Raw genomic sequence first — 26,034 nt, 5'->3', positions numbered from 1 at the left:
GCAACATATGTATTCCTGCAGAATGGGGGGGGGGATACTGTTTATACTTACATTATCATTCAACATATTCCTTACCTCAAATCAAATTAAGATATCTTGTGACATTTTTATTAATTATAAATTCCCTTTTGACTAAAACTCCATTAATCAGAAAGTGAGAAACACTGCTAGAATTTGTGTTGAAACTTGCCTGTCTAAAAGTCACAGTTCAAGTCATACTGTGTTGTTGGGTGGGTTTTGTAATGTATTATAACTATGTAGGAAATAGCCTTTGAAAAGTTCCTAGCTATTATTGGGTGCCTTGAACACCCACACATACTTCTGGTAAAATGCTGCCTTTTTAACACACTTTTATCTGAGGTCCTTAAACTCTGGTCACTCTTCAGGTGTATTACATTACTTTAGAGGGGAAAAAAAAGGCAAGCAGTGAGAGCAGTGGAAAACTGCATTAAAAATTCAGTATGGTTAAAGACTTCAAAGTAATGCCTAGTATTCAGCTGATATTATTTCAGCTAATTTTTATTGTTAGTAGATAAGATTACTTATCTTCTAAACTAGTAATCTTGACAGAGGAAAGCTAGACAACCAGTTGTCTTTGAAGATGGCAAAATCACAGAGTCACAGAATCACAGCATGGTAGGGGTTGGAAGGGAACTCTGGAGATCATCTTGTCCAACCCCCCTGCTTGAGCAGGGACACCTAGAGCAGGGGGCACAGGAACACATCCTGTTGGGTTTTGAATGTCTCCAGGGAAGGAGACCCCACAGCCTCCCTGGGCAGCCTGTTCAACTGCTTTGGCACCCTCACAGGAAATAGATTTTTATTATTTGCCACAAAGGATAGGAAGCAAGGACCACAGGGAATAAAAAAGGAATATGAACATAAAACATTACCTTTTTCTCATATTGAGGTGGAACTTCCTGTGTTCCAACTTGTGCCCATTGCTCCTTGTCCTGTCACTGGGCACTAATGAAAAGAGCCTAGTCCCATCATCCTGACACCCTCCCTTTAGATATTTATAGGTATCGATGAAATCCCCACTCAGTCTTCTCTTCTCCAGGCTAAATAAACCCAAGTATCTCAGCCTTTCCTCATAAGAGAGATGCTCCACTCCCCTGATCATCTTCATAGCTCTCCACTGGGCTTGCTCAGGCAGTTCCCTGTCTTTCTTAAACTGGGCATCCCAGAACTGGACAAAGTACTCCAAATATGGTCTCACTAAGGTAGAATAGAGGGAGAGGATAACCCCTCTCGATCTGGAGGCCACACTCCTTTCAATGCATCCCTGGATAGCATTGGCCTTCTTGGCCACAAGGGCACAGTATGGCTCAGGGTCAGCTTGTTGTCCACCAGCGCTCCAAGGTGCTTCTCAACAGAGCTACTTTTCAGTAGTTCAGCCCCCAGCCCGTACCGGTGCATGGGGTTGTTCCTCCCCAGGTGCAGGACCTTACACTTGCTCTTGCTGAATTTCATCAGGTTCCCTTTAGCCCAGCTCTCCATCCTGTCCACGTCTCGTTGGATGGCAGCACAGCCTTCTGGTATACCAGCTACTCCTCCCAGCTTGGTATCATCAGTGAACATGCTGAGGTTACACTCTATCCCTTCATCCAGGTCATTGATGATTAAACAGGATTGGACCCAGCACAGACCCCTGGGGAACACAGCTAGTGACAGGCCTCCATCCAGACTCTGCTCCATTGATCACGACCTTCTGAGTTCTGTTGTTGAGCCAGTTCTCAATCCACCTCACTGTCCACTCATCCAACCCACATGTCCTTAGCTTGCCTGTGAGGATGTTATGGGAGACAGTGTCGAATGGTTTACTGAAGTCGAGATAGACAACAACCACTGCTCTCCTTTCATTGACTCAGCCAGTCACGCCATCATAGAAGGCTATCAGGTTGGTCAAGCATGATCTCCCCTTGCTGAGTCCATGTTGACTACTTCTGATAACCTTCTTTTCCTCTACATGCCTGGAGATGACATCCAGGATTAACTGCTCCATCACCTTTCCCAGGGATGGAGGTGAGACTGACTGTTCTATAGTTTCCTGGGTCCTCCTTCTTGCCCTTTTTGAAGATTGGGGTGACATTTACTACCCTCCAGTCCTTGGGCACCTCTCCTGTCCTCCACGACCTTTCAAAGATGATGGATAGTGGCTTAGCAAGAACATCGCCAGCTCCCTCAGCACTCGTGGGTGCATCCCATCGGGGCCCATGGATTTGTGAGGATCCAGTTTGCATAGGTGATCGCTGACCCAGTGTTTCTCAACTGATGGCAAGTCTTCCTTTGCCCCAGTTTCTCCTCTCTTCTCTGGGGGCTGAGATGCCTGAGGGCCAGCCTTAGTAGTAAAGAGCGAGGCAAAGAAGGCATACAGTAACGCCACCTTCTCTGCATCTTGCGTTACCAGGGCCCCTTCCTTGTTCAGCAGTGGGCCCGCTGTATCCCCAGTCTTCCTTTTTTGCTGATGTATTTAAAGAAGCCCTTCTTGTTATCTTTGACATGCATTGCCAGATTTAATTACAAGTGGGTCTTGGCCTTCCTTGTCACATCTCTACAATATTTTGTTATCTCTGCAAAATATTTTGGTTTTTTCCATATATTCTGTTCTAGATTTTTTTTTACTTTTCATTCATTTCTTCCATTTTCCAGTTTTTTACCTTATTACATGATTTTTCCTCTTCTTAACCTGCATTGAATTCTCTTTTCTCACTGAGAAGCTGAGGCAGTGAGGGTCCCTCCCCACTATTTTCTTATTCTTCATTTAAAACCTGCTTTTCTGTTTGCACTAAGATTGATGAACTACCTACTCACTCTTCAGTTCTGTCCCCATCACTGTAACGCATCTGCAATAACAGTTTATTGCATCTTTAACCAAGTTTTTAATCTCTCGCTTCACATGTCATTATCTTCCCACTACCTGTGTGACCCTCTGTTGCTTCTCTGTTCAACGTTGTGGCTCAATCAGGCTTCTCTGTACCAATTTCTTTTGATATTTTACTTCGTAGATACCTATTATAAAAAATAAATTGTGCTGTATTATATTGTTGAGCCAGAGTCCCTGTGAGTCATTCAGAGGGTAATTTTGCCTATTTCAAGAGTGCTTATGTACTTTGTAGCATTAGCTCTTCTATCTCCAGCTTAGCAGGTATCCTCAGTATTACTAACGTGTTAAAATGCAGAATCAAACTCAACATTTTTAAACTTCATCACCTACTTTTCCTTTCACTCAAAGGAGCTTCTTACGCCAAAAATCAAGTGGAGGAGAGAGGCAGAAATAGGAGGAGTTCACACTAAAAGTAAATCCTCACTAGGATGACTAATAGTGTAGGGGTCATGGTGAGCGCTAAGTGACAGGAATCATAGAACCCTAGGATCATAGAATCATTAAGCTTGGAAAACACCTCTAAGATCATGAAGTCCAACCATCAACCTAATACCACCATGCCTCCTAAAACATGCCCTGAAGTGTCACATGTACATATTTTTTGAACACCTCCAGGGATGGTGACGCCACCACCTCTCTGGGCAGCCTGTTCCAATGTCTGACCACTCTTTCAGGAAAGAGATTTTTCCTACTATCCAATCTAAACCTCCCCTGGCGCAGCTTTTCTTAAATAGAAGCACCTGTACAATAACCAGTGTTTGACCTTGGAAACATACCTATAAAAATTAGAGACTTATGGTGTTTAGATAGCAAAAGATGACCAGGACTGTTTCTGTCATGACCATTTTAGTACATTTTACTGCTAATTACATTGGTACCTTTTATATGTCTCTGTAAAAGTCAGCTAGCAACTCATGCAGAAAAGCAGGAAAAACAAGCATGGATTGTATTTCCTATCACTTACTATATTAATGACTATGTTTCTGAGATGAGTTGGGGAGTTTCCTCTAGGAAGTAATATTTTAAGAAAATCCCACGATAGGAGATAGGAGACATCTTCATGGAGATAGGCATGTTTTTTGTGAAAATGATGCATAAGGCTTTCAGTACTTCCTTCAAAGTTCATCCTTTCACAGTGGTTCATGAAAATTTGTAGGGAAGAAATAGCGCTTCAAAGTGCATTGAAATGAATGGATACTTTTCAAGCCACTTCTTGGCCTTGGACCTGGCCATCAGTATGCCTGCCTTGTAGACACTTCCTTTCCTTCATCAGGCTTGAGAGCATTTTCTGGTTCCTACACAGCAGAGTGCACAACTTCAATGCATATGAACATGTGAATATGCCTGAGGCTCAAAGACTCCATGATTCACTGAATCAGATTGTTTAAATTTGCCCCCAAAATTTCTTGCAAAAGAAATTACTGAAATAGGTTTGTATGGGTATCTAACTTCTTTAAAGCTATTTATCCACATTATTCCCCTTATTTCAGGAGTCTGTCAGAGTTTCTGACTTTAATTCATTGCAAGCCAGCTGAAACTGGCAAGTCCATAAAGTTGCCATAGTAACTGAATGGACAAAGACTTAATTCACTAGTTTATATAAGCCAGAACTCATATCCTGCAGACATTAACGGTTTTAAATTATTTAGGCCTATAAAGTCCACTGTTAATGGATTATATATATATTTAATAAATAGGTGTCAGTCCCTCAGTGAAAAATGGGCTTTGATTGCCCCATGCTGTCTCAAAAGTAGTTGTATGTTGGATAGTAAGCCTATGAAAAAGTCAAGGAGAATGAAAAGGAACAAGAAACCAGGTTACGGTAACAGTATACCTTTCCATGTTAAGAGATGTTAAGAGTTATTTTATTAATTTATTAAGAGTTTATTTCAAAAAAGTTGCTCAAACTGAGCTGTTAAACTCTATAAAAGCCATGTTGATGTAACAGTAACAGAGGACAACATACTTTGAATTTTGCAATATCTCTTGAAAACAATGGGACTGGAGTCAATCGTTGTTGTTCCCAGTCAACAGATATAATTTGCAGTGACACTGCTCAAGTAACAAGAAAGATGTGGAAGAACAAGACTGAAGGAGAAGTATCTTGATCAATGTGTTATGAATCAAATAGTTTTGTCATGGGCAGAGTGATCTATTCAGGGGTACTGCATTCTTTTGGATTAAAATAAGCGTGTGGCATAGTCAACTGTTAGGTTAGGTGGTGTCAAGACGGATGTGACAAAATTAAGTAATAAAAAATAATTATATATTTGCTTAGTTCAGTTAATCCCTTGCTTCTCAGCCTCTTGATAATGAACTGAAAATCTTTTTCTTTGAATTCATGTGAGATCAGCCACTAACTCTGAGAACAATAACACTTTTTCTCTCTTTTTAATTTTGCCCTCCTTCCCCACACCTTCTGCTTTATACAACATTTAGCAACTGGGCAGATTAAAACCATAAACCAGGCCTGCTGCACTGCAAATTTCCTAAATAGCATTGGTAAATATTATAAATATCATAAACATTCTTTGGGAACTTTGCATTAGTAAATGGATAGGGACATTTTAATCATTGAATCTACCTATAACTTGGGACATTTTAATCATCAAATCTACCTATAACTCCAGTGTCTTAGAGAACCAATTCTATATCATTTAATTCCCTAGATTAATGAATTCTGTAGCTCTTTTTCATGAGATTTCTGAGTACATCCGTTATTCATTTTAATCCTGCAAGTGTGAAAAGAACAGCCCAGATGGGAATTGTCACTACAGCTTTATTGTATTTTTATGTTGCTTTATTTCATTCTTTTCTTGCATTTTAATTCTAGCGCCAGCTTTCAGCAGGATGTTGAACCTCAGTGTTTCCTCTGCTCACTTAATTCATAGAGCAGACTGACACCTATATTCCTCCCTGAATGGCATTCCACTGCTCATCATGCTATCAGACTTTATCACTAGATTTACATTTTGTGTCATGCCAGCTATCTCCAATCATTTCAGATGGTTTGGGTCCTTTCATAGATTCTTGCCTTGTAAATAATGGATAAATGGCATGAAGGCAACAAGATGTGGAAAACTATTCAGAGAAATAAAAAGATTGTTAACAAAAGTGAAATACAGCAAGGAATGGTTAGATACGTCACTATCATAAATTTCTTTTGTTGTCCCATAAAATAATGGAAGGTTTGGGGTTTCTTTTTGTGATTTTAGGTAAGTTTTGCTTTGTCCAGGAAGCTCTCCTGAGCTGTGAGATAACATAGGCAGCTGCCTTAATGATAGTTCTTTCTCTCATTTCCCTTCTCCAACCTCCACTTCTGTTCAGCATGTTTTGACTTTTTAGAGGTCTCTTATGGAAAAAATTTTTGATAAGAAGATGTCTTATGATTCAGGACGTAGTACAAAGTAGTATACAAAAGTAGTTTTCATGGCTTTTTTTTGTTACTTCTTTTTTTTTTTCCCCTCAAAGGCTGTTACAGAACATATGAACTTGTATTTTGCATGCTACAGCCTATTTAGACTTCAACAGTAGGTGTTAATTTTAAAGAAAATATCTGTCCTCTGGACACTCAGAATGAAAAGGACTCTTTGAAAATCAGTGCCTTAATCAGAGAAATATATTTAACTGTTTTCACGAAGGACATTATATGCCAGTGTAATGAATGGAAGGGTACTTTCCCATGCAGGGCATTTTCAAAATACAGAGATGGTCTCAATTACCTTGGGATGAAATTTCATTCAGTAGTGCATCATAATTTCACTAATGCTTTGTTTAAAAAACCCTAAGATTAAAGTATTTAGACAACTGGCTGAAAATTCATGTAGAGATAAACTGGGATTACCCCCTGGTCTCACCGTTTTGCTATAGAGAAGGATGTACAAAAGAGCATTGAAAATATTTTAGTTCTGAGTTCTTGCTGTTATTACCAGCAACTGTCAGCCACGAGAGTAAATTCGGTACATTTTCCCTCTCATTTTCCTACAAATTACTTCTGTGACCTTCTTGCCCTTAACTGAAATATTAACTGAAATGTATGTCGCTAATGCTGATTATGTTATTGTACTATTTCACCCTCACAGATGTGCGGTAACAAAGGAATAGAAACAGGGACAGGGTATTGGCAAGGTGTTATGGAATCTTACGCACGGCACAGAAATTCCCCTCTCTGGCAAGTGGCCAGGGCTGTTATCCATGCTCAGAGTGCTAGCATAGCAATGTGAAAACAAAACAAGAAATCCCCACTGGACAGAAAGTGTAATTTTCCTAAAAAATAAATATAAGGGTTTCAAGCTTTCTTAGTAGAACATGAAAATAAGCTCTACTTTGTAGAGTAACCAACAAATCTAATGCATTGACTCTGCTCATTGCTGAAATAGTGTCAAGAAGGATTAGGTAAAAGTAAAAGAAACAAATGTATGAAACATTGACGCACAACCTCCAAAAGAAAAAGATGTAACATGCCAGCTAGAACAGGGAGTAGATAAGGGACTTTAGCTCTTCTGCATTTACCTTTTGAGATGTCTTGCCATTTTCTCTCCTTGATATCAGGTGAGTTTTACAGAACGCATGCAACAATATTTAAAATAAATAAATAGAACAGTACTACTGCTTAAAATTGCAATTTGCTTGAAAAAAAATATTTTTACCTTGAGGAAATGGTTGAAGTCTGAGCTGTTTCAAAGTTGAGAAATTCCAAGCTGATTAAATTCTCTGAAATGCTTCAAAGAAATATCTTTCTCTGTTAAAGAGAATCAGAAGGAAAAAAATAATTATCACATGCAAATCCAGTTGCTTCACAGAAACAGGAAAAGGGGGCATTTTTCTCTGCTGATCACAAAACTTGATTTTTTTTTTTCCCCAAATATTGATATCAAACTGGATGCAGAAATATTTGTAGCTAGGATCAAATAAAAACCAAGCAGGTTTTGTGAAAAGGCAAGCTTAAAGCAAAATATGATCTATTATCAGGATTCTTGCAATTCAGTCACTTTGGATTTACAACAGCATCTTTGTGGAAACAGTAACTGATTCAGTATACAGGCCACATAATTCATCTGCAATGCAAGCACTTCACCTTGAAGAGCACTTCCTCCACCAGGTCTCAGAGGAACATTGTTCTGTATTAAAAATTCAGGGGGTTTTGTGTGAAGTGGTAAATGAATTGTAAGAAGTCCCCTTTTTACCTCCTCAAAGGACCATGAGGCATGGTAGTGTTGGGTTGATGGTTGGACTTGATGACCTTAGCGGTCTTTCCCAACCTTAATGACTCTATGATTCCAGGATTCTACTCTATGACTACCTTGCTCTTCTGAAATCCTCTTAAAGGATAGTTTATAGTTTGTAACTTATAGTTTAACAGAAGTTTTTTCAGTAGCACCATGACTTTAGGCTGCTTTTTCCTTCTTTTCTAACATCACCCTGGTCAGTCCCTCTTGTTTGTTGTTTGAATGGGGAAATCATATGCTATGAATTGAACAAACTGAACACACACCCCCCCCCCCCCACGCCCCACCCCCCCCCCCCCCCCAAAAAAAAAAAAGTTGTTAAATCCAAATGCTTATTCCTCTTTAGAATGCTTAGATAATATGTCTAAAACAATGGGGTTTTTTTCTGTGTAGGAAGTAGAGACATAAAAAGAACTGAAAGAAAATTAATATTTCAAGATAATGTCTTCTGGTAAGATTTTAGCACAATTTCCTAACTAATACATAAATATCAGAAAGACTGGCTCAATACAAGAACCAGTGCAAGCCAGAAAGTTCTTGGACCTTAATCACTTTACCCATTGGATAACCAAGATTCTGCCTGGCTTTCTTGTTTTTTATAGAAAGAGGTCTTTGACTGGGTTGAGTTTAATGGAGTAAATTGAACTCTACAGGTTTTGCTTAAGGTTATCAGCAAATGGGAAATTCATCTCGAAACATGGTAAAAGAATCAGCTGCCATAACTGTCGTCTGCAGAAAGGTTACAAGAGAAAGACATTGTAACTATTTTTGTTTTCTTTATCACAGATTTAGAAATGGGAGCGTTAGAGGACATTATGGATATTGGAAAACAAAACATAAACTAAATATATATCTATACTTACTGCATTTTTAGAAGTATTTCAAAAGTTCAAAGTGTAAAATAATTTCCAACAGTAAAAAGGATGGGGTTTTAACACACCATTAGTATTCACCGGTGGACTATTGCTGTACAGCCAGCATTTTGTAAATGATCAAAAGCTAACCCCAATTTATATTTGCAAATTATGGATTTTATATGTGATTTAATGAACATGCTATCAAATTGTTTCCTTTGTTTTATATATGTAGTTTATTTTTTAAATAAATGGTAAGTAGTGGTAAATGCACAGAACTTTATGCAAACTTACCAACTGTAAAGGACCAGAAACTCGTCTCAACATTGTTGGCAGGACAGTGTAACTAGGAAGCCTGATCACTACGGCAACCGAGCAGGACAGGGTAATTACCACGGCAACCGAGCAGGACTGTTTAGCCACCGAGGCCCCATCACCACAGCAACCGAGCGAGTTCTACCCGACAGGAATGTGTGCGCGTTGTGCTGTCTCGGAGCGCATGGCCCCAGTGCCCTGCGCATGTGCCCGGGTCCAGGGTCGACAGACAACATATGGGGGGGCTCGGACCCTCAGAACTTTCAAGCACCCTCTAGTGACAGTACAGGGCATGTGCCCACTGCCGAGTGGGAGGCGTGGGTATGCAAAACAGCTATTGACTGTGCAAGAGAACAATCTTATTAAAGGGGAAACCAGCAGCGACCATGACGGGTGGGTGTTCTGGAACATTCCTCCACTGGATATGAAGATACATTGGACTGACGGGATGCCGTGGGTGCATGGTGGTAACTATCGCAACTCTGTCCCTTCCCCACTCTTTTCTATCCTTTTCTCTTGCATACTTGTTGTTGGCTGGATAAAGTGACTTGGCACTTGACTCCATTTTGAGTCTTAATTCTGTTTCCGAGAATGTAAAAGGAACCTAGTCACGATAACACATTGGAGTTAATCAGAAGTTAAGTCCTGCTGCCCCCAACCACCCAGAGCTACCTGAGGTTGGTTGGAAAGCAAGGGGGTTTTACCTCTGCCAAACTGTTCAACCCAACAGAGGATCATGACACCAATATATATCTATAGCTAGCTACCTAATGGAGAAGTCCTGAAGATCTAACTACTACTAACAATTACTACTGAGGAATGCCCTCCAAAAATCTTTAAGTCATTGTAACTTCAGTGCAGGATACTTAACTGAAACCTTTTTTTAAAGCAAAAAATTGTTTCCATGATGTTTTATGACCATTGTTCATATGTTGGTGTTTAGAAATAAAAATATATTTCCATCTAAAGACCATACAGTGTGCCATTTTAGTTTTTCCAAACTTGAAAAGGGTTGTTTTCTTTAAATTCATTTTCTCTTTTGAGAACGATGTGAGAATATATTGCTTTAAATTTTATTTTTTAACTGTGAACTAATTTTGGACCAATTTTTAACTAACCGTTAACTTCATGAAGCAATATAGGGCAAGACTGAGCAGGCTGTGCCTAATAAACCTCCCCTGATTTATCAGCAGTGCGGTTGCAGCCTGCATGCCTGAGCTTGGTGGTATGACTGGCAGCAGGGCTCAGCTCGCTCGGCATCCCTTGGTTATCTCCTTCCCCCATTCGCGGGAAGCAGCAAGGCATCAGCAGTTGCTGAGGCTGTCACCTATGGTTCTCCCTTGCATCAACCAATCGATGTGTCTGATGGGCAAATACCTTACATTGTCTTTTACACAGATGAACTTGCCGTCACTTGACAGAGTTCCAACCTTTTACACCTATTAAGGAAGGAAACAATAATGCTGTCCTCTTCTCTCTAGGGTTTTCTATATGCTACCTCTGACTGTGTCCTAAATGAATCAAGAAATCAATTTGCAGCCTCTCTGCCTCAGTTAAATCAAACTTATTCACAGTTTCTGCTGAGGAAAAACCATCCAGTGCTTCTCCACAGGTACCCACTGTCACTTTGACAATATATATCAGAGCCTTGGCCAAAGTTAAAATGTCCAAAATGTTTAATTTTATTTTTTTTATCTTTGCTTGTTACTTCTTTTACAATATTATTACATTACCTTTATTAGTACTATTTATGTGAATTAATTCTAGTTGTAGAATCATTGCCTGCTAAATACAACTGCTAAATGAGGTAGAAAAATTAATTTTATTACCAGAAGAACAGAACATAATATGGAATAAAGTTCCTTTTTATTGAAAAACTGTGACTATAAGATGAAATATTTCAGTGTTTATTGTGGACTCATAGATATTTTATGCTTGCTAATAACCTAAGTGTTTATCTAATTTTTTTCCATGCCTGAGAATGATTATTCTTTATGACATAGGAAGCTTTTTTGTTTTTAATAATACAAAGCCTGAGGCTCCCATTTTTTCTTAGGACTGCATTTATTAATTTAAGCACCTGAAATTAAAGACCTAGTGTAATGTGCAAGCTCCCTCAATAGTCAATGGAAAGAGAAAGGCATATGTATTTTACTGCATTGAAAGAAAGGTAACTAACATATAAAGTCTAAACTACTTTCCTTCTGTCCAGAGAGGATCTTGACAATTAGCCTAAGATAATAGATTACCTAAAAGACATCTACAAACAGGGCAGATGAACTGCATTCTTAAACTTATTGCCATCCCCACAGAAATATTATGTTTTTTGAAGTTCTTTCACACGTGAATTTGTATTAATAGTACTGAAGGTCAAGGTACATCTTGTTAAATATGTTAGTACTAATTTGCGTTTAGGAGTATAGCTCACAGTTCCTTTGTTGGATATGATTTGCATTTTAGGTAGAGATACATGACTCCAGTAAAGGAAATTAAAACAGAACAAAGACATTTCATAGATTAACTGGCTTAAAATAATGTTGGAAACTCTTATAAAACACACTATTTATCTTCTTGGTACAAGTTACTTTGAATTATAATATAAGGACTTCATAGAAAACATTTGTCTCTAGAGTCAATAAGAGAAATAATATTATCCAAAGGAGTTGACATTTCTTCATGTTTTCCAGTATATTAAAAAATCTTCAGGAAACTTTTCCTCGCATATTTTAAGTCCCTACTTAACACAGACGCTTACCAGAATGCTTTTCTTCCATATGATTATTATGATTTATGATCAATATGATTACTACCTTGTCATACTACCATGGTATCATACTATCATATGTAAATCCTAAATACCGTGTCATAGTGAAGAAAGAAAAGAAACATGTTTCTTTTGTACATGGAAGAACATCAAAGCAAAATTAAGTTTTCTTTATTTCCTCACTTTATAGTTTCCTGTGATTTTTTCACATATATATTGAACCTATCACATTTTTCACACATTACAAGTGAATATGATTTCAGTCTGATGTCAGTTCATTCTCCAATAGCTTCTGCTACATGAGTCTGTAGGCTCATCTCACTTTCCTGGTTCAGGTATAGTCAATATTGCTCCTACATACTTAAAAAAAGAAAGCCTACACACAACAATTAAAAATTGCTAGAAACCTAAAGTTGCTGTGTGTAAAAGACCACTGAAATTATTCCAACACAGTTTATCTTCAGCCATCCTACTGAAATAGTATACTTTTTACCTATCTGACATTTATGATTAGTAATACACAGGAGTACAGTCTATCATTTTTATGTTGCAAAACTTTTTACTGTGCTGCCTTGTTTTAATTTTAAACCAAGATAGGCTGAATCAGGTTATAGTATCTCAGGCTTAAGCAGTATTTCTCCACTTGAAAATCAGCTATTATTCTGGAGAGGCTATTGATCAGAAAAAAAAAAGAAAAAAAAAAAAAGGCAAATCACACAACTAAAAACCCAATGGACAGAAAAGCAAAAATCCATGATTTATGACACCTTACAAGTTATGCATACCTTTGAATTATTTATATTTCTAGTTTGTAGAATATATCTGGAAAATGTGATTATAAATTTATATTTCAGAGTTTCTCTGAATGCTTCACACATGCAACAAACCCATGCTTGTAGACACTGTATTTGGGGTTAAGTTCCTGCTTTAAATTTTTATTTCTTCTGAGAGAATAATTTCATTTGCAGGAAATAATATTATCTGCTGAGAATTCTTTTTTAATATAACTTAGTTCTTAGGTTCGTTTTTAAGGACTTAGTGTAATAGGAAATTTTTGCTTTGTTAATGCTGGGTGGCTAAAAGGAGGCAGTTACTTGTCTGGATCATTCAGATGTTAGTGGTGAAACTAACTAGCTCTGCCCACCAAAAGAGGACCGTTCAGGATCTGGCCTTGGTTTAGCACCTGAGGGGGGATCAGGATCCTATTGCATGCAGCTTGCAATGCTGCTCTGTGTCAGCTGCTCCTACTGATGTACCTCTTGAGAAATTTGCTGGGCCCGGCTAGAACGTGAACTCCACTGCACAAGGGAGCAGCCCTGTCACCACAACAGAGAAGTATGTCAGGAGCAATCAGCCTCCCCACGGCTGCGGGACCTGCCAAGCAGAGGAGAAAAGTCCAGAGGGGCTGGGCCACAGCCACAGTCACACCATGGGCTGGTGTGGGGGGCTAGGAGGATTTGAATGAGGGGTCCCAGTCATATATTGCCTGTGCAACCTGTAATTGATGGGGTTGGGGTTGCTCAGGGAGAGAACCCAGAGGTACACAGGGGAGGAACACCAGGGTTATATGAGAGGAGGAACTATTTGGGTACATGTGGGAGGACTCTAAGAGGGGACCAGAGAAACCCCAAGGGCCCCCATGGCCCCAGCCCAGACTCTACCACACAGTGGGGACTGCTGTGCTGACCTTCCTGGTCTTTCTCTTGGAGGGCACCATCTCCCCCTGCCAGCCCGAAGGTCAGGGGATTAGGGTCACTTATAAATTCATACAGCTGTGATTAAAATGTTCAGGCAACTGAGGCCATTTAGCCTCCACATTGTCAAATTGGTCTTAAACTGTGGCAGTCTTTGAGTCCAGACTCTGTTTTCCCATAATCTTTAAGTGGGGAAAAAATCTTTTCATAAGATAATCACTTTAAAAAGTAGCTGAGAGAAAGAATTGAGTAGAATAATATTACACGTTGTTCCAGAAGTTACTGTCTAGCTCAAACAGAATCCGACACATAGCACTAGTAGAAAGGCTTATCAAAGCCTTAAGCTGCAAGCTGTGAACTTTCACCTAGATATGCTGACCATATACTGAAATCTGTGCAAACCAGACAGAAAAGGTAGCCACAACCATCAGCAGAAGATGTATCCATTAAGATGGATGTCCATAAAGGAATGTCCCACCTGGAGACAGAGAAAGGATCTAATAAAGAACAAGAAGACCCCAGACCCAAATATTGCTCTCAGACAAAATCGTCATGTGAGGTGAGGGAAACTTAAATTGTAAGGGTCTAATTGCTCTGGGATCTCTTTGTTTGGGGTCCCTCTCTGGAAGCACCCAGCTCGAGCTGGTTTTGATGGCCATACCTCTCAATAAATTAATCTGGCATACGTTGTGTTGGAGACGCTGTTTAAGGGAAAACTAGAGTCGAGCCTGAGGGAAGAGAAAGCATGTGAGACTGAGTGTGTGTGAGTCAAAAAGGGGCAGCTGTCGGCTCAGTGGAGCTGCCCGCTGTGAAGGGACTCTGGTCCTAGCAGTGAAAGTCTCAGGTGGGGTGTGTGCGCAACTTCCTGAATGGTCTGTGAATGCTCGGGCAGCGGCTTCTCCTTTAACAATGTAAGGCACCAGAAAATGGGTCTGATTTTATAACATTTGCACACTCCTGAAAGTATACATATAAAAAGCTGAGCAATCAGCACAGTTATCTCTATGTGACATTTCCAAATGCTATTTATACATTTCATGGGTCAGTCTTTTATGAAAATAGCCATGTACACCAGCTATCTAATGATCTGGCATTTGAAACCAATTCAATTTATATGTTAAATTTGATGTTAGGGGAAAACCAATACACTTGCACATTTTTGTTCTGTAAGTCTGGTTGTCATCTTAATTTGTCTAGAAACGTCTTTTTATTTTCCAGGGGTACCTCATGGGATATAAAGTAGAATAAATCATTCTAGCTCATCTACCATTGGGAATTACTGTTAAGAGAAAATTTTGGTCCAGCCCAGGTATATCAGTGATACATAAAAAGAGCACCAGCAATGCCCTTAATCTTCTCCGATGGCTATCTGCATCTCATTGAGAAAGACAGAGTGAGAGATCAGCTGACTGAAGCTGAACAGTGCAGTAATTGAAACTAGAACTGTTTTCAATTTGTTAGGAAATATGCGGGGTTTGTAGTTTACATCGTGTTGGCACGTCCTCCTCTCCCTTCACTCCTTCCCTCAAGTTTTCTGTGGGCTCCATGGGAAGCTGAGGCACCTGGGAAGGGTGTCATGAGCATGACCCATTGTCACAGCTCATTGACCTTTGGACAATGGTGTCTTTTTGTGTTCTCCATCTCAAGAATGAAAGAGAGAAGGAATTTGCACCATTTAGAGAACAAATATCCCATTTCAGCTCACCTCAAATGTCACAGATAATTCAAAATGCAACCAAAGTTAGGGCTATTCCTACTCTGTGTCCCCCTTCTGAAAAATATGTGCAAATGTGTCAGGGCACTTAGGTACATTCTGAAGCAATTTGCACATTCATACTCCTTATGCCAACATGTAACACAGAGCATTGCCTTTTGTATGGGCATTTGTGCTTGTATGACTCTTTTTAGTAAATCTCAGAAAATATGCAGAGAACATTTAGAGTATTTTGGATTATATAAATTCTTGCATGCTGTTGTGTTATGATTTTCTCAGCTTTATTTATGAAGCTTGTTGGCAGTTTTCTCGAAATTTTCAGAGTGCTTCCAATCATCCAGAAATCACAGATAAATTATTTAACAAAGATTCCCATCTTTTCGGGTTTTGGCTCTCGTGTTTAGTTACCACAGGTAAAACTCCTAGGAAGTGAGCTCTGTTCACTTGTGATAGCATGCAGCAAATGACAATCTGTTTACAAAGTAATATAAGACATAACTCCTTGTTCTATCGCCTCATAAATTCAAGTTTGGATATCTAGATCTCATTTAACAATTTCAAATTATTAAAGAGACACTAAATAAATACAGTTTTCTTTGCAAAGTCTTTTGATTCTGTTTTTTTATGACCAGTTTTGACAGAGAGCATTATCCCACTTCAACTTATGAACTACAGGAGGGAGGAATTTACCATGTTGCCATGTAAATTGTTCCCCGCATATTCTACATAGCCTATTCACAATTCTAAAAAGGTTCTTTACAGAGAAAGCAATGTGGAACCATAGTGTTGTTACCTTTTGCCAAGCACTGCCTCTTTAAATCCCTTTTAATTTTTGTAGTCATTGTATTTAAAGAGAACTCATAAGATTGGCTACACCATCAAAATTCTAACAATGAAGAGCCACAAACCTTCTTTATGCTGCATGAAAATGGGGACAGAGCATTTTAAATATTTACTAATATAGTAAAAATGTACAATATTGCTTAATATAGTTGTAAAAACAGTTTTAAACAGAATATTGTCAAGCAAAATAAACCTTCAAAAACTTTAAGTTGCTGTTTCATTTACCCATGTTATTTACCACTGACTGTCTTAAAGATCTGTGAAATAATGAATAAGGGTTTATTTTGCAGAAAGATTTTATCCTGGCTAGATTTGAATCAGAATAAACATGTAAAGGCTGTGCTTAGTCACACTGAATTCAGTTATTCTTTCGTTATTTATATTTTATATTTACTCTACTAGGAAGTCTTTTGGCTTCCAAAGTGTCATAACTTCATGTAAAAAGTAAAACAAGAAAATGTTAAGTGACAGCTTACACTTCCTCTAATGTTTAGTTAGCAATTTTAAGGTTGCAACAACTGTCATTCATAAGTCAGGAAAAAAAATAGCTCCAATGCAAAAAAAAGAGTTTGTCCTCCACAAATCCATTGCATTAGAATATGTAAACTTTAGAGTTCTCCCTTAAGATAGTCTTAGTAATCTTATTTCAGGTATTATCGTATTTTTAGTTCCAATACTATATTTGCAGACACAAAGTCCTTTACTGAGGCGTTACTTTTTTTTTTTTCCCAACTGAATATCCTTTATGTTGTTTTTTTCAATGTTTATAATTATTTTGTCTCAAAAGGAGTTTGATTTAATAGTTAGGTCAGTGGCCTGAAAATGAGGGATTCTATTTTAATATCGCTTTCCATTTACAAGGTCTTCACTATGTTTGTGTCCCTGACAAAGGCTGGGAGTAATGTGCTTTGCAAACATTGTTAACAGTTGCAACTTGTTAGCAGCAGCAATTGCAGTTCCTTTTATGCTACAGGCAACGCAGCAGTGGAGAGATCTGGATCTGTGTATCCAATGTTCCCAAGTCTGTCCCATGTGGTCTTGTTGACATTGCTCCATCCTCATCAACTTCCCCCTGTGATGGATATGTACCTTGTCTACTTAGCAGGGTCTGGAATGAAACCTCCCTCAATACTCAGGATAGCCAGGGCAGCTGAGGTTACCATACACACTCTCTGGCCTCTTGATTCATTCATCTTCAGAAACAAATATTTTGCTGGGTTAAGAGGATTGAAAGGATGGATAAGGAAGACATTATGTTTCTCCTTTCTTCCTTTATCATCACGTAGTCTCAAAAGAGCTTGAGAACATAGTTGAAATAGAGAAAAAGAAAACCATACAGGACTGTGGTGAAATAATTTGCACTGCCTCTGGTAGAAATCAAGACTTCCTGTGACTTGCAAAGTAAAATGAGAATAATTGTTTTCACCTACAAAAGAACTAATAGTTTAATTCAGTATTGTCTATTGTATTGTTCGATCTGTTGGCAAAATTATGTGTTTTAATTTGGACTGATTTAAGAAATAGCCAAATCTTTCTGATTAAGCTAAACAAGAAGTTTCCAAGTATATTTATAGTGAATGTGATGCAAAGATTACATAATGGACGTTTCACCCCAATGAGTTAAGGGCAATGATGAAAAGTAATAGGTAGCTTAAAGCATGGGCATCATTAAAATCTGCCTGTATAGCACATCACAAATTGCTTTCTTATTTCAACACCTGAATGTGCTGATATTGTCTGATATTTACTTCAGGTTGGTGATTGTAAAGCATTCTGAAACAGAGAGGGAACATATTGAGTTAATTTTTTAAATATTCTACATTTTAAGAGTTCTGAATGTAAAATGTGCATTATAATTTCATATATTACCTAACACCAGGTTGAAGTGTTTAAATCTATGTCCTAAAAATACATGGCTTTCCACAGAAGATTTGTAATTTTGTTCTTCAATTTTAAGCTACTTTTCTTAAAGTATTTTGTGGGCAGATTCCTCTTTCTTCCCCCCTCCTTTACCTAAAAGTAATTCCAAGAATGGATTTTCATTGTCTGCTCGCTCTTACACTAATTCATTTTTTAGTCTGTAAAAATGCAGGAAGCCTGAACTCCAGACACAGCCCTGTATTCATTTTATACAAGTGCTTAGTTCAACACCTCTCGCAGAAAAATACTGAACACTGGAATATATCATTATAACTCCTAAAACTGAGTCCACAAGTCAATTTTTGCACTTTAGTTCAATTTTTTCCTGGTAAAATTAGAAGTAGTTTATCTGGAATGCTTTTGCAATGACAAATGATTCTAAATAACAATCTATTAAAAAATATATATAATCCAAATGCCATGTAATTCCCACCAGTTCCGTACCAAAATAATTTGTAGAAATTAACACGATGGCAGTCATTCAGCATTTTAATAACCAATCAACTGCTATTAAATATCTCTGGTCTATATTCTACTGGCTGTTTTTTGACTACAGTCTAATCGGAGAGTCTGAACATGAAAAATAAATTGTAGCTGTACCTCCTAATAGAAGGCTTACGAAAGAAACATGCAATACAAACATTTTGATAGTGTATATGTACTACATTTCTCTTTGAACATCTTGTTATTAACAAATTGCCATTTTACACTTGAGATCCAAGAAAAGTAGAGATATCCCTTTTTTTGTGGTCTGAAAGACTTTTCAGTTGCTAGGTGTGGAATTATAAAGAGAAATGGGAACAGAAACATGAATGTAAATTGAAGACAAGGTTTTTTAAAAAATATATATTATTGCTACAGTAGAATGGAGAGTAGCAAACCAGTGAGTATTTCTAAGTGTTCCTGTAAAACAAGAGACTTTTAACTCTTCTTGATGTCACCCTCAGAATTCATAAGCACACTTTAGTGACAATCACTTGCCTAAATGTAGATGAAACCATCGCAAGCAGTCTGTCAGAAGTGGGGGTCTTGCAAAAACAGAACGATAATCAGCATGAAAATTTTAATGTGCAAGTTGAACACAAAACAGGCATAGTAAGTATTTCCTCTGGTAAATCCAACTTAGAAAGTTGGATTTCCACAGCTATGGAAGTTAGCCAGTGGACTCAGAGGAAAAAAAAAAAAAAGCAGATTTCTCCTTCTAGAGGTTTTGAGTGGCTTCTGAGTTTGTCTTTGCCTGTTGTGGTTTTTGCACCGGAGACAGCCAGCTAAATGTTTTAAGTTTGATTTTTGAAGTTAATAAAGAAAAAAAAAAGATAGAAATCTTACCTGGGTAACCTCAAGGCCTTCTTGATTTAAAGAAATGGGTATTGTAAAAGTTGAATTAAACATCTAATGCAGAGAAGTAAGCAGTTCTCTTCTAGTTCACAGATCCGTGGAAAGCTTTAGGAGTTACAGCTTCCTGCTAGTATAAGTTACTTCTGCTTTTAGTTTTGAAAACTCACTGTATGACACTGCTTACTGCATGCTATTTTGGGTGCCCTGAGTAAAACTATGAACACAGGCACTTTTGTGCAAAACATCATAAGGCCTCTCTGATGTTCATTCAGACTTCAAAATTAAAATGCAGAAGGCTCTAGCAAGTAAAATACAAGCTGATTTTCTTTTTCCTAGTGGAAAAATAAAGTACTCCCTGGCAAGTAACCAAGGTGGTGGGAAGGTAATTCATTTTGTGTGAGAGTATTTTGCAAGTGAAAGGGATATGCCCTCTTTCAGAGATTAGTCAGGGAAACAAGTGATCAATTTAGAGTAGTCACAAAAGTTAGTCAAAGAAAAGAGTTTCAACAGTCTTGTTTTTGCCCTACTGCTTCTCCCCCCACCCCCAAATAATTAAGTTTCAAGAATCATAAAATCTTCGTGCTGAGAAAAAAAACATGCCCAAGGTATTGGTTTATGTCCTTACATACTTTGGGAGACATGAAATAAATCCTTTTACTTTTCTTGTTCCTTTCTAGAAAAGTTAATTTTTGTCTGCTAGCTAGTGTTGGTTTTTATAGTCAGATGGAAAAGATAATAAGAATAATACAATATTCATTTAAAAAAGAAATAAAAGAAGAAAAAGACCCTCAAAATCTTGTGGAATGATTATGCAACAGTTTATAATTTCTTCACAGTAATTACGTTTTATCTTAAGTCAGTTTAGGAAAATTTGAACCTTTATTCAAATATTCATTGTGCATTCCCTGTGATCTCAAAAAGAAATAAGGATATTTTGGGAATAAACAAGAACTGTGGATTACAGTAACACTTCTGTAATTATTATGAAAGACATATTTATGATGAGATAATTTAGAGCCTAGTGCTACATCAGTATTAGCTTCAGGCCAAGAAGATTTCTGAGAAGTCCTAATTGGTAAAACAATAAACATAACATTTTGTCAGACTTAATGTACCCTGTTAATGACAAAACTGAAAAAAAAACCCCACCCCAAAAACTTCTAAAACAGTTTTAGGTTTTCCACTAGGGAAATTAGTAGCTTAAGGAATAAGTATGCCTTCAGCTGACAGTTTTGTTTTTTTTTTTTCTCTTGAAATTGCCCCCTTTAAACAGAAAATTTTGACATCTTGAGAAAATTTACCTGTCCCTTTTTCTTCTTCCTCATCCAGTTTAAGAAAATTTAGCACCTCTTCCTACACAGAAATTGAAAAACTCTTTTCTGTACCTTTGGCACATATTTTTAACATATTTTTTTCTGGAAAGGACGGAAAGTAAATTCTGAGCAGCCCTGCAGTTAGTACTCAGACATTCAGGAATCTTGGCCAGAACGGAAAAGATGGTGAATGAGGAAATGTGATTCTTCAGCGTATGTAACACTATAAGAAAACACAACTAGATAGTGTTGCCAGCTCAGAGAACTACAGCAGAGCAGAACATGGTCTGCAAAGGGAACAGTTCTGACTGATGGATATGTGAGCTCTGGTACCTTGGCTAACACTGAATCGCTATTGACTGTATTTATGTCTAGATGTCAGGGGCCAATCAGCTGGTTCTAATAAATACAAAACCCTCTAATATCACAGACCTTGAAACTTGAAATGAATGGGCTTGAAGTAACACAGGAAAACTGTCCATCCATTATGTCCATCTTGACACAATCAGAAAGCCTGATACTCTACAGAATAGTACTGTGTACACTATCTGAGCAGCTGGATTTTTGTGAGATTATTCAGGATTAATTCTCAGTCTTTTGAGGATGATCTCCTGATAACTTCCTGAGGATTATCTCCTCCTAACCACTTCAGTATATCGGACTGGAAATGAACACACAATTTATCAAATTATATACAGTTTCAGCTTTAAGAAGTAGATGGGCTACTATTTTTTTCTCAAATCAGAGCAAACATGATAATATTATACATCTTCAGTTTCTTTGATAACACTGTGTTCTTAGTAATGGTTATTTAATTATTTATTAGATTAGATATCAAAAACAAGCTGACAAAGATTTCTTTCTGGTGGTCTTACCTCAAGCATTTTTGCCTGTGCTAGGCAAACCTTGATATCCTTGTCTAAAGCTTGATGTTAGATTTGTTTGAGGGAGCCACCATAAACTAAGATTACATTTTCATCTCTTCTGTACTTTTTATCATGCTTGCTTGTTTGTTTGTTTAAGAAACAGGAATGTTTGGGGGTAGCTGCTATTAGTGAAAATGGTTGTATAATAATTTTGGTTCATGGTCTGACATCAGCTTTGCCCAGGGTGGGGCATAGCAAGTATGAAATAGAAAAATGAGAAGGATGCTCTCCTAAGATCTGTAGAAACCGAAGAAGTGTAGTTGGAATTCAGCGATAGGTTACCATTTATCACCTGGAAAAACAGTGCTTTTTTTATTACACTGCTTCTCATTGGCTTTCTAGCAATACAGAAAAGACGATGTTTCATTTGCCAGGTGAGAATTAACTAGACATAGGTGTAAGAAAAGGGTAAAACCATTGTTGACAGTTGGCAAACAAGATGTACTCGTTTACTGAGAATACTGAATCCTGTCGCAGGATGTAATCTAAGTAAGATGTGTCATGCGAAGGGAACAGAAACGAGCAGTAGGAAGTAAATAAAAATGGAAGTTTCTTGGAAATGTTTGTTGAAGAACGGATGAGGCAAACTGCCCAGAAGAGGGGGGCTTTTGACAAGGTACAGATAGTATGCAGCATTAAGGAAAAAAATAAATTAGCTGTGTAGTCTACACCTTAAAAAAGAAGTCAAATAAGAAGGCTAATTCACAAAATTATGAGATAACTTTTCTCAACTGAGAAGAAAACACATACTTTTTCCAAGTAGAGTGTTCTCTCTGCTTGTCTTTGTCTAGGCACCTGTTAATAACAGGCAGAATTTCTGATATTAACATTGAAAGGAAATAGTTTGGACTGTCACATATTAAGGAAAACGCTTACCCTGTAGCTCTTCCCGGATCTCACAGACCATGTTATTTCCTGCAGAGAGGGATCTCAGAGGTACAGTAGCTTTCAGGAGCCACTGTCACCTTGACAGTTGGCACAGCTTCCCTCCAAGGTGTGTTAAAATCTTAACGTCATCTCACTCCACAGGGGAGACCTGTTGCTTGCTGACAGCAGAATTAGTTGCACAATCACCATGAATGGGAAACCCCGTTCTGAAGGAACACATGAGGAGCTCTACTCATCGCCTGAGCAAAACTGTTCTGGAGGTTTGGAAGAGTTGAGTGAACTTTATTTTACCTAAATAAATAAATGAGTTGTCATATAGACACTGGGGACTGAGAGAGAAACTTCAGAATTCCAGTTTAACTGTTTGGATTCTTTTCCTTTTTCATTATATATATTGTGATTAGAAATAGGAATTTTATCCCTCCAAAAGCTATAGCTTAAATTAAGTGTTTGTTTGGGGGTAAGAACATGATAATAAAAATGGAATTCAATTATCTATACAATTTAAAACTTGATTTCTGATCAGTCAATTGTATTATGATATCTATTAATTTATTTTAAAGTTAAATTTCTCTTCAAATATAATGACCAATCATATTTTGTGGCTATATATGTATGTGCCTTAATGACTTGAAGAAGACTTGGAGAATTTAGTAGAGTTATTTTTCTTTTTTTAAGGAAAATCTATTTAATTTTCCAGTAACTAAAGAAAAAATAATGATGGGGAACCCTAGGAGCACTGTTTATTTTTAAATAATAGAATAAAGAACACTATAGGGGTCAGTTCTCATTCAAGGAAATGAATGAAATGGTATCTTCATCTTTGACACTTGCCTAATTGGACTAATTGCAGAGGATTTCATGCTTTTGTGTTCATTCAGTGGGACTATAGGTAAACAGTTCTTCCCTTAATCACTTTGCAGTATGAGGAGAATTTCAAATACAGACAGATACTTTGGCAAGGGCAAAATGTTTTCTTGAAAAATCTTGGAAAATCAAAAGGGGACAGAAATACACACACCCCTCCAGGGGAAAAAAAACAAAACAAAAAAAAAAAACAGGGGGGGGCGGGGGGGAGAGGAAAAAAGAACATAGTTTGTTTCTTCTTATTTCATGTAGTTGTTAATTATTATTCTACTGTGTTCATGGGCTGCATTTACCCAAGGACAGGGGTTTGGAGGAAATTTAGTGATGGGATTTCACTTCTATCCACCTGAGGGGGTATTTCTGTCATAAAACACAGGAAACTAAATAAAAAGACTTTATACAAAGCAAAACTAGATTTTTTTCATTGAAGATATTTGTCTCTAGAAGGTGAAAAATTAATTATTAAATTGCATTTATATCAGTTTGAAGAGAATAAGAAGCCATGGTTTCATCTACAAATAAAGTATATTATTTTAAAAAGAAAGCAGTTTAAAAAGCCTCATATTTTGGAAAAGGTTAAATGTAGTTAGTCAAACGTCTGCTGAGTTTTATGGCAAGCTGCTATATAAAAGCAACATATGTAAAGACTTATCTAATAAGTCCTGATCTCGCTTTTGCATAGGAATATATTGCTTTTGTGAACTAAAACTGGGGGGAAGAGGAGGTGTTCATCTCCATATTTAGTCTCCGAATATCATGCAGGTTATGGTGTTTTTACACTTTTATAGATCATTGGCTTGAAATATGAAAAGAGTGAAGTTTTATTCTTTGATTATTTTTGTTTTACATATGGTAGTTCCAACTTTCAAGTAACAGCTTATAACCTTTGCAAATATATAATGGTGGAAATAAGGTAGGTTATTCAAATATTGATCTGATATCAGAGTACGCTGAATTTACTCAGTAGGGGGACAGGGATGGAGAGGGACAGAACTCAAGGTTTCAAGGGGGACGATTCTCCCAAATCACCTATACCTAAATCATGGATCTTCTGTTTGGAACAGGCACCTGGAATTTGCATCAATCTAAGCAGAATTATTCCAGGCTAAGTAAGCAGCCACAACAACACTACTAAGAGGTGGAGAAGGTGCATAGCAGTGGGGCATGGAATAGCAGCAGTGGGGCATGAGAAAGAGCAATGAGAGCATTTGTAATATTTTTTTGTTTTGTTTTGTTTTGTTGTTTTGTTTGGGTTTTTTTATTGTTGGGATTTTTGCTATTTCTAGATGGACTTTTTATGGGGGTTCAGGTATTCAGCTTTTTCCAAAGTGCGTCTTACCTATCACCACTTAAGGGAGGCACAGCTCTGAGTGGACCCAAATGGAACCAAGAGAAGAAGGGGAAATGAGGCTTGGAGGCTTGCATAGGCTGAAATGCAATAATTTTTTGGCATTCCTGAGCAATATCTTATCACTCTACAGAATAAATATACTATGTTGAATGAAAACATAACTTGGCTAACTTGGTGAGGCGGGCTTTAAACTGAAGGACTTCGGGGGTGGGATCCATTGTGAAAACGCTCACACCAGCATGTCCAATGGGGGGGTAAGTCAGGCCAAACAGTATGGTGATAAAGGTTCTTCAGCTGTCTCCCAAGAGGTGAAACAGAAGAGTAATCACCTCAAGTGTATGTATACAAATGCACGCAGTCTAGGTAACCAACAGGAGGAACTGGAGCTCCGTGCCCACTCAGAAGGGTATGACATCATAGGAGTGACTGAAACATGGTGGGACAACTCAAATGACTGGGGGATCACAATGGATGGTTACAGGCTCTTTCGGAAGGACAGGCAGGGTAGAAGAGGCGGAGGAGTTTCACTCTACGTTAAGGAAAACCTTGAATGTGTCAAAGTCAACTGTCGTGATTGCAACTGCTCTATCGAATGCCTCAGGGTCAAAGTCAGAGGAGTCATCTCCAAACAGAACCTCACTGTGGGCATCTACTATTGACCTCCTAATCATGATGACAACGCTGACAAAGCAATACTTGGGGCACTAAAGCAAGCTTCTGGCCAACAGAACCTGGTCCTGATGGGTGACTTCAACTACCCAGACATCTGCTGGAAGAGCAATACGGCAGCTCACATGTCATCCACCAGGTTCCTGGAATGCATAGAGGACTGTTTCCTGATACAAATATTAGATGTGCCAACCAGGAATGAAGCACTGCTGGACTTGCTATTCACAAACCGAGAAAGCCTTCTTTGTAATACCTCGGTTAGTGATAGCCTTGGCTGCAGTGACCACAATATTGTGGAGTTTGGGATCCTGCTGAGTGTGTTGAAGGTCAGCTCTAAGACAAGGGTTCTGGATTTTAGAAGAGCAAACTTCAGTTCACTCAGGGGCCAGTTGCGAGGGATTCGGTGGAAAGCTTCCATGGAAGACAAAGGATCTAGTGAGTGATGGGAGTTCTTCAAGAACTC

General features: G+C 38.0%; 1 protein-coding gene across 1 annotated transcript in view; it reads right to left on the bottom strand.

The window, feature by feature from the left end:
- Nucleotides 1–19,763, bottom strand: part of CDH19 (cadherin 19) — a 72,396-nt gene extending 52,633 nt beyond the window's left edge. Inside the window, exons 1-2 of the mRNA XM_075084606.1 lie at nt 19,549–19,763; nt 7,537–7,628 (exon numbers count right to left, since the gene is read on the bottom strand). The gene's annotated coding sequence lies outside the window, so the exon portion shown is untranslated. The remainder of the gene's footprint in view (nt 1–7,536; nt 7,629–19,548) is intronic.
- Between the last annotated feature and the right edge of the window lie 6,271 nt (nt 19,764–26,034).

Source organism: Phalacrocorax aristotelis, chromosome 2 (assembly GCF_949628215.1).
Source record: "Phalacrocorax aristotelis chromosome 2, bGulAri2.1, whole genome shotgun sequence".
In the NCBI taxonomy this organism is placed as follows: Eukaryota; Metazoa; Chordata; class Aves; order Suliformes; family Phalacrocoracidae; genus Phalacrocorax; species Phalacrocorax aristotelis.
This window is presented reverse-complemented; position numbering and strand designations above follow the sequence as displayed.